At 39.7% G+C, this 13,651-nt stretch overlaps 1 protein-coding gene across 1 annotated transcript in view; it reads left to right on the forward strand.

Annotated features, from left to right (window-relative positions):
- Positions 1–13,651, forward strand: part of CACNA2D3 (calcium voltage-gated channel auxiliary subunit alpha2delta 3) — a 556,479-nt gene that overhangs the window by 150,568 nt on the left and 392,260 nt on the right. The gene's annotated exons all lie outside the window — the stretch shown is intronic.

Consider the following 13,651-nt stretch of genomic DNA (forward strand, 5'->3'; position numbering starts at 1 on the left):
CCAGTTGGAGCATTCTGGGAAAATGCCCGGAATAGATATCTATAAAATAGATCTTATTTCCTTTTGGCCATCTTTAAATTACAGTACAACCATCACAACTACCAATACCACTCCTACAGGGTCAGGTGACAATTTAGGTCGAAGGTATAGCTGTGACTACAACAATGTCACACCTCCTGGGACTCATAGCTGCCATTATTCACATCGTTTTTTGGTAACTGCCAGGCAGGTACAATAAAATAATGCTCCTGCTCTGGGGAGCAGACCCCCGTGAGGTTGCTGAGGACAGTGACCAAGGTGGGCCTCTGTGAGGCCCTGTGCATGAGCTGGAGACAACCCTGGGCTCCCATGGGAGGGACATTGGTGCTATCTTAAATGCAGGTGGTAGAAGCACCTTGTTTGGGCATCTCTGAGGGAGTGAACGATAAAAGATTTAGAAAAATTCATTACAACTGGAACACAGGTGAGAAGGAAAAAATCATACCGGAGTTAACATCCAAGCTTCAATTCGAAGGGGAGGAAATACCATTCATAACAAGCTTTGCTTTTATGAGACAGAAAAAGTTTCATTGTAGTTCAAAGAACAAGTGTATCTAGAGAATGTTCGTTTATGGCTATTTTCTAGGCTAAGGTAGGAAAAAATGACATAGACGTATAGGCAAATTTTCCTAGAGACTTTCCTTTTGTTTGGCCACTGACTGGTCTGGAATGTATCCCTTTCTCAAGCAGCATTGTAATATTTTCCAAGCCTCGAATAAGAGTCCAGTGATGGTGCCTGCAAAATAAAATATAAAAGATGCTTAAGACAATTAAGGCCTTCCTTTAGGTAACTTCCCAATGAACAGGGCCAGTTTAATATCTGGAGATACAAAGTCTTATCAATGAAAAAAATCATTAGAGAAGGTGGCCTATTAATTTATGTAAAATTGTCTTTGAATTTATGGGTATTGAAGACTGGAGTAGCTTTGAATATACAGATTAGTCCAGAATCTGATTCTGCCAATGTGGAGCAGCCACATTTCAGTTAGATCCTCCCCCTTACAAATAAAAATCCCTGAATGTAACCTAATCTAAAGACATGGAGGGGAGTTCCCTGGATTTTCTTATTGACTCCCATATGTCCAGAATAGAGGAATCCAAATGACTCCCACCTGAACCAACAATAGACACAGATTAAAAAAAAAAGTTTTCAAGAAAAGCCTGTTTCCTCTAGCTAAAGGACCAGGAGAAGGATGACCTATCCAGGAATACCCTTGAGACAGTACCTTTGCTACTCCAGCCAAACACCAATGGGAAAACCGTAGACCAACCTTCCACAGCTTCAGTGGGGCTGAACAGAGAGCTGATCTTCCATTCCACTGACACCCACTTAGCTCTTGTGCTAAACCTCAACAGAGAGACTGAATGCTAAGAAAGTGATGAAATAGGACTCAGAGTCTCATAATATGTAATCCAATATGCTCAGAATGCAATAAAAATTTCTTATCATCCAAGAACCAGGAAAATCACAACATGAGTGAGAAAAGACTACACAAGCCAATGCTGACATGAGTCAGATGTAGAAATTGTCAAATTGCTTCAACAGCAATTAGGAATTCTCTTGAAGCAAACAAAAAAATAGGAAATCTCAGCAAAGAAGTAGAAGGTATAAAAAATAAGCCAAACAGAAACTATAGAACTGAAAAATACAGTTACCAAAATAAGAAGTTCATTGGATCAGCTCACTTGTAGAGTGGAGACGACAGCAGATAAAATCAGTGAATGTTAGGACAGATCAATAGAAATTACCCAATCTGAACAGCAGAGAGAAAACAAACTGGGATAAACAGAGTCTCAGGGACATGTAGGACGATAACAAAGGAATGAGAAGACATGTCATGAAAGTCCCTGAAGAGGAGAGAGTAGAACTGGATAGATGTTTGAAGATATATTGTCTGAAAACTTCTCCAAATTAATGAAAGGCATAAACATATGCATTCAAGAGGCTAAGCAAATAAGATAAACCCAAGTAAATAAATGGCAAGACACATAATAATTAAATACAATTAGACAAGGGACAAAACAAACACTTGATAGCATCCATGGAGAAAAGACATGCTACTAAAATTACTCAGTTGAATGACAGCAAATTTCTCATGTGAAATTATGGAGACCAGAAGGAAGTGGCATAATATTCTTCAAGTACTGAAAGCAGAGAACTGTCAACTCAGGATTCTATATTCAATGAAAATATCTTACATGAATGAAAGGGAAATGAAGACATTCTCAGATGAATGAAAATTATGAGAATTTGTTACCAGCAAATTTACCCTAAAAGAATGGCCAGAGAAGCTCTCCAAACAGAAAGGAAATAACAGAAAAAGCATTGGAAATTCAGAAAGAAAAGAATATAGGAATGGGTAAAAATAGGAGTAAGCATAATAGTCTATCTTAATTCTCAGGAGATTCTTAAATCATATTCGATAGTTAAAGCAAAAATTATAGTATCGTCTGATGTGGTGCCCAATGTTTGCTGAGGAAATACTTAAGACAATTATATTTTAAAAGTATGGAGGGTAAAGGAACCTAATTTTTACATTTCAATGGAATTGGTAAATGCTGATACGAGCAGACTGTGACAGTTACATATTTATAGTAGCTAGAGCAACTATAAAGAAAACAATTAAAAGAGATATACTTATAGGTAACTCATAGGAATTTAGAAAAGAGAAACAGGGGTGAGATACAGAGGAAACGAAGAGGAAAAAGACATAAATTGGCAGATTTAAGCCTTAACTGATTATGACATATATGGTCTAAACACACTATTTAAAGGATAGAGATTGGCTGAGTGAATTAAAAAATGATCCAACCATGTACTGCTACAAAAAATTCACTTGAAATATAAGGGCATGGGTATGTGGAAAGTAAAAGGGTGGGAGAAGATATACAATGCAAACATTAATAAGGGTGGCTATATTAACTTCAGGTAAAGTAATCTTCAGAGCAAAGAAAATTATTAGAGACAATGAGGGGAAATACAGAAAGATAAAAAGATTAATCCATCAGGAAGACATAACAGTTCTAAGTGCATTTAGACTAGACTATGGAGCTTCAGAACACATGAAGCAAAAATTAACAGCTGGTGATTATTGACGTTGTGCATCTTTTCGTATGTCTATTGGCCATCTGTATGTATGTATTCTTTGAAAAAATGTCTACTCATGTCCTCTGCACATTTTTTAATTGGATTGTTTTATTGTTAATTTGTATTAGTTTCTTATATATTTTGGGTAGTAACCCCTTGCCAGATGTATCATTTGCTAAGTGTCCATTGATAGATGAATGGATAAAGTTGTGGTACATACATACAATGGGATATTACTCAGCTTTAAAAAAGAATGAAATCTTGTGATTTGCGACAACATGGATGGACCTAGAGGATATTATGCTAAATGAAATAAGGCAGAGAGAGAAAAACAATTACCATATGAGTTCACTTACATTGGAAATCTAAAATCCAAAATAAATGGACAAACAAAATAGAAAATTCATAGAGAGAACAAATTGATGGTCACCAGATGGGAGAGGGGTTGGGGGGATGTGTGAAAAAAGTGAAAGGGATTAAGAAGTACAAATTTCCCATTATAAAAATAGTCAAAGGAGTATAAAGTACAACATAGGGAATATAGTCAATAATATTGTAATAACTATGTATGATACCGGATGGGTACTAGACTTATTGGGGTGACCACTTTGTAAGGTATATAAATGTCTAGTCACTGTGCTATACACTTGAAAACTAATATGATATTGTATGTCAACTGTAATTGAAAAATAAATTTAAAAATTAATACAGCTGTGAGTAGAAATAGAAACCCCTACAGTTACAGTGGGGACTTGTACATTTCATAGTCTTTAATCGATAGACTACTAAGCTGAAAGTGAGCAAGGATATGGAAGAATTGAACAAAATTATCAACCAATAAGGTCTGAATAACACTTATAGAATGCTTTACCCAACAACAACAGCATACACATTCTTTTCAAGTACCCACAGAACATTGACCAAGATAAACATGTCCTGTGGCATAATACGATCCTTAATAGCTATAGAAGAGTTGACATCTTACTGAGTAACTTTTCTGATAGTAGTGTAATCAAACTAGAAATCTGTAACAGAAAGATCACAGAAAAATCTTCAAACATTTAGAAATGAAACATACTTCTAAATAACCCATGGGTCAAAGAGGAGGTATTGTAGGAAATATAAAAAATATAAAACTAAATGAAAATGAAAAGACAACATATCAAAACATGCTGGACAAACCTGTTACAGTTTTTAGAGGGACATTTATAGCACTAAATGCTTACATAAGAAATAAGAAAGTCTCAAATTAATAACCTAACTTTCTACCACAATAAACTAAAAAAAGGAAAGCAAAATAAACCCAAAGCAAACAGGAGGAAAGAAAGGATAAAAAGCAGAAATCAATTAAATTGGAACAAGTTAACAAGTAGAGAAAAATAAATGACAGCAAAAGATGGTTCTTCAAAAAATAAAATCAATAAAACTAATAAACCTCTAGCAAGACTGGTGAAAATAAAAAGAGAGGTTACAAATCATGAATATCAGAAGTGAAACAGGAAATATCACTACAGATACTGCGATTAGTAAAACAATACAAGGATATTACAAACAACTTTACACTCATGAATTTGAGAACTTAGAAGAAATGGGCCAAATACTCAAAAACTGTGAACTATGAAAATCCAACCAAGATGAAACAGATAACCTGAATAGTCCTACAAATATTAAAGAAATTGAATTTATAAAGTTCCAAAAAATGAAAAAAAAAATTAAGTCCCAGAATGATTTCACTGGAAATTCTTTCAAGCATTTAAAGAATTAACACCAATTTTATGGACCCTGTTCTAGATGAAATGAGGAGGAGGGAAATCCTCCCAACTTATTTTGTAATGCTAGTAGTTCCCTGATACTCCAAAGTACAGAAGAAAACTACTGACTAGTATTCCTCATGAACTTATAGCAAGAATTTCCACAAAATTTTAGCACATCAAATCCAACAATATATGGAAAGAATTATGCACCATCACCAAGAAGAATTTAGTCCAGGTATGTAAGGCTGGTTCGACATTAGTGTCCAGCCAATTTATGTAATTGACCGTATCAACAGGCTAAAGATGAAAAATCATACAACCACATCAATTAACTCAATAAAGGCATTTAATAAAATTCAACAGTTTCACAATTAAAAAATAAAAAACTGTCAGCAAAAACAGTTGATAATGACCATCTACAAAATTCTATAGCTAATATTAAACTTAACAGTGAAAGTTAGAAAGCTTTCCCTCTTAAGATCAGAACAAGCAAGGATATTCACATTCACAATTCTTATTTAACATAGTGTTGTAAATTCTAATAGTGCAAAAAAATCAAGAAAAGAAATAAAAGGCATGCAGTTCAGAAAGGAAGAAATTAAACTCCCTTTATTTTCAGATGGCTTGATTGTATATATAGAAAATCCCAATGAATCTACCAAAAATGCAAAACCCAAGAAAACTCCTAGAACTAATAAACAAGTTCAGCAAAGTTATGTACACAAGATAAATGCACAAAAACCAGTCACATTTGTATAGACTAACAATGAACATATGGAAATCTAAGTGGACAACAGTGTGGTGATCTCGAAGGGGGAATGGGTGGAGGTGGAAGAGGGCATAGAGGGGTAAATGGTGATGGAAAAAATAAAATAAAACAAAATACAGACAATAAGTGGTGAAGAAATGGGTAGGGTGGGAACCGGGGGAAGGGGGCAATGGAGGAAAAAAGGGATACAGCCATAATACTCTTAACAATAATGTTAAAAAAATTTTTAAAACTATTAATGTAAGAAGAAAGAAAAAAATAAAAATACCATTTACAATTGCTCCAAATAAAACCTGTACAGGCTCTGCATGCTGTAAAATATAAAACGCTGATGAAAGAAATCAAAGAAACCCTAAATAAATGGAGGGACTTTCCACGTTCATGCAGGGAAGACTCAGCATAGTAAAGGTGTCAGTTCTCTTCAGATTGATCTGTAACTTTAAAGCAATTCCTATCAATTCCAGCAAGGCTTTTGTAGACAAAGACAAGGGCATTCTAAGGTTTACATAGAAAGGCACAGGACCTAGAATAGTAAAACGATCTTGTAAAAGAATAAAATAGGACCTAGTCTACCCAATGTCAAGGCCTAGTAACGTAGACAGTGCGGGATTGATGGAAGAGTAGAACACAGATCAATGGAATTGACGGGAGAACTCAGAAATATACCCATACAAGGATGCCCAACTGATTTTTTACAGAAGTACACAAACAATTCAATGAAAGAAGGATATTCTTTTCAACTGAATACCCAGAAGCACACGTGCGTACACACACACACGCACGCACACACACACAATAAAGCAAAAACCAAAACACCTCACACCTCGCAACTTAAAATATAACTCAAATGGGTCAAACACCTAAATGTGAAATGTACAATTATGACACTATCTGAAAAAGTGTAGGAGAAAATCTTTGGAATCTAGAGCTAGACAAAGAGCCCTTAGGCTCGACACCAAAAGCACAACCCATGAAAGGAAAATTTGACATAATGGATCTCATCAGAATTAGGAAAAAACTGCCATGTGAAAGACCCTGCTTGAAAGGAGGAGAAGATATGTGATTTGCAAATATCTTCTATAGCTTGGGAGGAGATATTTGTAAAACCACATATTGATAAAGAAAGAATACATAGAGGGATTATAAGTAACTCAAAAAACAAACAATCCAATTAGAAAGTGGGCAAAAGACATGAAGAGACATTTTACTGAAAAAGACATACTGATAACAAGTCAGTCCATGAAAAGATACTCAATATCATTAACCACTAGAGAAATACAAATTAAAACCACAATGAGATATCACTACACAGCCATTAGAATGACTAGAATAAAATAATAAAAAGAATGAAAAACCCTAAGTGCTGATGGCATGTGGAGAAGAGGGCTCACTGACACCTTGCGTGGCTGATGGGCATGTAAAACGATGCAGCCACTCTCGAAAACATTCGGGAATTTCTCATAAAACTAAACGTGCAGTGTGATACGACCCAGCATTTGCAGTCTGGGGCATTTATCTCAGAGAAATGAAAATTCATGTCCACACGACAACCTGTACATAAATCTTCATAGCAGCTTTATTCATAATAGCCAAACACGAGAACAACCCAAATATCCTTTGGTAGGTAAATAGTTAAACAAATTGTGATTTATATACATATGAGGGGGCCAACGTAGGTTCACAGTTGTGAGAATGTGAAACACAGGTTTATTCTTATATTATTACTCAGCTATGAAGTATTGAGTTATTTATTTGGATTATTTGTTTTCTTCTTATTGTTATTTTGTATCCTTGCTGATGATTTATCTTTGGGGTAATGACGATTGGTAATTTAACCTACTTTTCCCCACTCCTGTGTGTATAATGAAGTACTACTTAGCAATTTTTTAAAAAAGCTATTGATACACCCAATAACTTAGATGAATCTTTTAATCTTTGGGAAATTATTCTGAGTGAAAAAACGTCAATCCCAAAACTACATATTGCATATAACATTCTTAAAATGACAAAATTATAAAAATGTAGAATGGATCAGTGGTTTTCAGGGGTTAGCGGTGAGAGTCGGCAGAAGTCAGTGGTTGTAAAAGGGCAGCCTGAGGGGTCCATGGTGTTGAAACGATTGGGTATCTCAACGGAATCGGTGTCAATACCCTGGCTGTGATGTTGTGCTGTAGTTTTGCAAAAGGTTATTAGACAATACTGGTTCAAGGACATATTACATCTTTCTGTGTTATTTCTGCCAACTGCGTGTGGGTCTATAGTAATTGCCTCAAACAGGTTGATTAAAAATAATCTCAAGTATATGAGGAACTCTTAAATGGGGCTTCATTAAATCAGTATGAACAGTTGAACAATGTGTGTTAGTTTGCTTCACTGATTGAAGTTCTATTGTTCTTACTTATGGCTCATTTTATTTGGAGAAAATCTCAGAAGAACAAGCATTTATTTATTTTTCATTGCAGTTTTAGGATATTTTAAAACAAAGGTGAGCTTCTTTGGCTAATTTGGACCATTTCCATTTTTATCATCAAGTTGCTGTTAGGTCATGTACATTCGGGACTGCTCAGTGGCACGGGACAGAGAATAGCAAATTCACAAAAGCAAAATGGGAATTTATAGCAGCCCACCTAAGTGCAAAGTCCTGGGGTGGAAAAGACTGCACCGAAGCCTTAAATGAATGCGAGGAATCATTTCTCCTCTCTCCAGTCACCCCCCCCCCCCATGTGTCTTCTGTGGACTCTGATCGATTCTATTGGGTCAGGTGCCCATTCTGGACCCATAATTGCATCTCTAGGAGGTGGAGCAGCCCAGCCAGCAGCCTGGTCCAGGTATCTGCAATGGTGGCTAGTAGGCGGCCTGTGTTGGACAGACCTGCTTGGTTTTCCAGAAGGAAAAGACTGGGCATCCAGGCCACTACCTAAAAGGTAGATGCTCAGTAGAAGCATGAATGAATAGATGAGCCACCTGGGCGAGGATTCTGTATGAAATTTATTTTTCCCGCTTGTTTCAGTAGATGATCCACAAAACATTGAAAACAAAAGCATGAAACTCACTCATTATGTCAGTATAATCGGGACAATCTGAATTAGATTGTGGGTGAAATGATCTGATTCCAGGGTTGGCAGTCCTCACTGGTCTGTCTAGTTCAGGCCAAATCCCCTGAATGGGAGCCTGGAAGCATTTTCTCATGTTCTCTGTGAAATGAGGACAGAGGATCGTGACCTTCTGTACACACCTGTGTAGAAATGGCACTGTGCACACTGATGCTGGCCTTCCCTCCTCCAAGTTCAATAATTCTAACTGCACTCTGCCAAATCCTCCGGGGCGCTCATCCTTCACTTAAAATACCCATGTGTATCCTGACAAGTTCTTATGACGGCCAAATAAGTGGGTCTTTCTTTCCTCTACTTTTTCATCTTATGACTGTTTCCCTGATGGCCACTGTAATGTTACTTCCAGTTGATGAAAGGGCATGAAAGGGCTTCTAGAAAGTGACATCTGAGATTACTGTATCATGTACCCTTAGTCCAAGAACAGCTAACTCTGGTTTCACAATATGCCGGTGACCACCTAAAAAATCAGAACTAGGTAATTTTAATTAAAACAGTATTCAATTAAGTTCATTTAAAGTTTTTTGAAAGAAGAGTGAGAATCTCAATGAGTGTTGAGATAGAAGAAAAGGTTAGGGTGAAAATGCTGGCCTTGGTCAAACAAAACTGTCCTGGTTCGCAGGTTTCCTGGGGCTTGGCTTGAAATGGCCCATCATGCATCATCCTTGAGCAAGTGAGCTTAAGGCTCTGAGTTTTTTGTTTCTGGCTTTTAAAAGGATTGTTTACTGTCTGGAGAGAATTTTGTTTTGCTGCTTTATGTACCAAATAACTCACTTTTTTTTTTTTTAAGTAAAAAGAACCCATGACAAATTGGGTGAGCCTGGAGCTCAAATATAGACTTCAAACCAGTAAACTTGGGCTGTAATCTACTTCAGACCTTCTGAACCATTCATCAGACCTTCAAATGAACCTCCTGTGGTCTCGCTGGGGCGAGGGAAGGAGAGCGATATGCTTTTCCTCTGGTTTTATAATGAAGATGTTCTGAAATCCACGGAATGGCATGGCTCTGTTTAAGATTCATTTAGAAACCCATGTAACTCCCCTCTTCCTCGCAGTTTTGATCTTTTCCCATGGGGTTACTGAGCGTCCATGAATTAACAAAAGCACACATCAGAGTTGCTGGATTTCCCCCAGTACTGTTTCTTCCAGCTTGAGCTCTGTCAAAGGAGACAACCTCGGATTCGAATACTCCCCACCTCTCACGGCTCTGTGGGCTCCAGTGTACAGGTGGCCAGTGATACGGGGGTGTGGGCATGCTGTGAGCTGCAGGCAGAAAGCAGCCCTTCTGCGCATCAGTGAATGCGGCTGCCTGGGCACCACGGGAGACAGTTTGCAGAGAAAAACGCTGACCCACTCTTACTCAATTCCAAACTAATGAGAGGTAGTTAGAATTGCATAGCTTTTAAAATGTCATGAGTACATTAAAAGTAACTTACAGAGAAAAAAATGGGGAACAACTTAAATGTAAACAAATTGTTGTAGATCCAGTATAACTTAACACGAGGCAGCTCGAAGTGGAAATAAGGTAGGTTTATGTATATTACTATGAAAAAGTAAAGTTATAGTGAGGTTCAAAAAAAGTAACTTGAAGAACAGTATGCCTCGTGGTTTCTATATTGCTGAAAGACAGAAAGAAATAAAGGTGGAAAGGAATCAAGAGAAGGGAAGAGGGAAGGAAGGAAGGAAGGAAGGAAGGAAGGAAGGAAGGAAGGAAGGAAGGAAGGAAGGAAGGAAGGAAGGAAGGAAGGAAGGAAGGAAGGAAGGAAGGAAGGGAGAGAGAGACTGGCTAACACTCTTTCACTCTCTCACTTTCACTCTTTTGGTAAATGAGGCTGGATCTCTACCCTGGGCTGACTTTCAACCTTGGATAGATTTGCCTGTTAACTGATTTCTGATTTCTCAGTTCATTTACATTTAACCTGAAAGCAAGAAGACATGTTTATATGTTGTAAATAGAGATATAAGAAATAATAGCATCAATAATATAGTACTTTACCATTTAGAAAATAATACAGTGTTTACGATTTAGAAAATACTTGCCATTTGATTCTCATGATTGCTACCATATTACTGTTCACTTTACATACATGGGGAGTCCTGGGCCTGCATGTATATGGTCAGCTGATTGAGCAGGGGAATGTCAGATGGAGATGCAGAGAGAGCTTAAGGACTAGTGCGCGCACACACACTCAGTAAGCAGAATCAGGTCACCGATACCCATCTGTGTTCCGGATACTGTCCTACTCCCCTCACTACCTGAGCAGGTTGGCTTACCTTTCTGACATGGTGCAATACCACTTTCTTCTAAAGTCCTGCCCTGTAGAGAAAAGCTCAATTCAGATTTTGCATTTCAAGGAGCAGCATTGAATGTCATACTCTGGGAGCGTCTGTGTGATAAGGTATTTTCATGGAGCTGGGTGCCCTCCTTAGTAGAAAGGGCTGAACCACTTGTTTGTATGAAGTACGAAGTGACCTATAATCCAAAAGTTTATTCATCATTTATCTCTACCCACGGAGGACACTGCTGAGTTCTTTATCTTGGACTTCCTTGTGGCTGTGCATGGCAGGTCTGCTGCAAGCTCTGTGTGTGTGTGTGTGTGTGTGTGTGTGTTCTTCTTGGTTCTACCACTCAGCTAAGGAGGTGACTATTTGAGCAAACTCCTTCCCTGCTGTTGCTTGGCAGTGACCTGGTGGCTGTTCCCCTGCCATTTCCCCTAGTTCCCAGCCAGGAAACACTGTGGAGACTGCCTTTTGTCAACTGTGTCCTCTAATCCCCTGCTTTCAGTGGCCCTGCCTTGGCTTGCCCTGTGGGGGCCGTTTGGGTTGCAGAGGCTTCCGTGCCTCGCCCACCATAGCATCTCATCAAACACACAGGCGGCCTCTTCCCTAGGCTGCTGCTTGGTGCCTGGTCATGATGTCTCCAGGTCTGTGGAGCGCTGGGGCGGCACTGATGAAAAGCTGATCAGACCCGAGACCCCAGGAGGTAGTCATGTTCCCAGATACACTCGATGACCGTGTCACAAATATTCACACCTCATTTACCCAGAGCTCACAGATCCGTGCACCGCTTCGGCTTCAGCAGGAAAGCGGAGCTGTTTACTCCGTGTGGGGTCCCTTGAACTCTGGCTGAGAGACTGCCACTCTTACTTGGCACATAACTTTAAGCAACTTGGTTATTAGCCAACAATGAAGGAAAAATTGGGTGGGAAGGGCAGGGCAAGAAGGAATACCCGCTGGAGACACCTTTTTCTTTCAGCGCTCCCCATCCCAGGAATGGTTCCTCCATTTACCCAGGACATAAACCTCCAAGTCCCCTCCTCTGTCTCCAGTTCCCACCGATCTTCCTCCTAGTAGCTCCAGCCTCTCCCACATCTCTGCTCCAGCGGCCCCTCCGCAGTTCCAGTTCCCATCACCCTCTTTGCCCTGCAGATTCCCTGCCTGAGGTCTGACCGAGTGTGTGATTCTGCGCTGGAGGCCAAGGGGCCTGGTGATCCTCAGAGCTGCTGTCTGCCTCCCCGGCTTCCATGCCTTCACTGCCTCCCCATTGCTCTTGGGAGAAGTGCTAACACCCTGTTAGTGACCAGAGAGGGGGTGCTTTCCTGTTTGCCCAGCGGGGCAGTCCCCATATATGCCAGTGGTCAAGGTCTAATTTGTAAGATTGCTACCTTTCACTCTCAAAAGGGTCCTGCTTGGAAGATGGAATATTTAGGCCCTTCAGACTGAAGTCTTCTATGATTTGCCTCCTGTTTATCTCTCCATTCCCATCTCTTGCTATTATGACATTTCCTCCCACCCCTCCTCTCCACCAACTGTCTCTCCTGCCTCCTTCCTTCCCTCTTTCTTTCTGATCCAGTCATATTGAAATTCTTCTGTTCTTGACGATGTTGTACTCACTGCTGTTTCAGATGCCCCTGGCATAGGACCAGGCAGGAGAGGAGATCACGCCCCGCGATCTTATATTTTATATTGGATGAAATGAATCCAGGGCGACTTGCTCAGAATACAAAGCTATTAGGAGGAATCGTATTAAATCGCTATTTGTCAATCAAAATATGGTTACATGTTAGCAATTTTCCTGTGAGTGCAGCCTGATAGATAGTTCAGCATTTCTCTTTGTGAGTTGTCTCTGGTCATTGGAGGTGACCTCGAGTGTAACCCTGGGCTCCAATTGGTTGTATTAAGGATTCAATTAATATCTCTATTAATTGTATTATTTAACTGTACAGGAGCCTATAAGTAAAGTAACTAAATAGTAATTATATATAGATATATACACCTGGCAGCCAGAACAACTGGCTTTCATATGCCGATTACCCCTCCCGTGTGAGAAAGCAGCCCTGGGGCCTGCCCTCTACCTTCAATTACTTCTGAGGGTTTAAACCTGTTGCTTTTGCCAAACCTGGTTAGAATGAGCTACGAGAAATCACTGAAGGTTAATGCTGCGCTGTTTTGTAGGTCTGGGTCTGGATGCAGGGTCATCCCAGTATTACCTAGTCCCCTGGCCACAGGGGCAGAGCCTGGGGAGGAGAGGCAGCTGCCAGGGTCTGTGCCTCAGCTGCCACCAGCGAGCCTAAGGAGGACATCCTTCTCTGCCCGCCCACAGCCCTGGCGGTGTAGGCCAGCTGGCCTCGCTGTGCCCAGCCCCAGGGTTTGTACTCAGTTACCTGAGACACTGGGATCAGAGGTTGGTGCTGAAGGCATTTCCCAGGAAGGAACTGTTGTCTGAGTCCTGCCAGTTCTGAGTCCTCAAGTTGTGTGTGATGCATGCAGCCTGTCACCTTCCTGGGGGTGAGACAAAATGGCATGCTCATGTAGAAGACCTGAAAAATGATGGAAGGAACCTCCTGCAGCCTTGCTCTCTCCAGCCTGAGCCCTCTGAGCACCCCTCGCT

The sequence above is a fragment of the Miniopterus natalensis genome, chromosome 15 (assembly GCF_054644295.1).
Source record: "Miniopterus natalensis isolate mMinNat1 chromosome 15, mMinNat1.hap1, whole genome shotgun sequence".
Lineage (NCBI taxonomy): Eukaryota > Metazoa > Chordata > Mammalia > Chiroptera > Miniopteridae > Miniopterus > Miniopterus natalensis.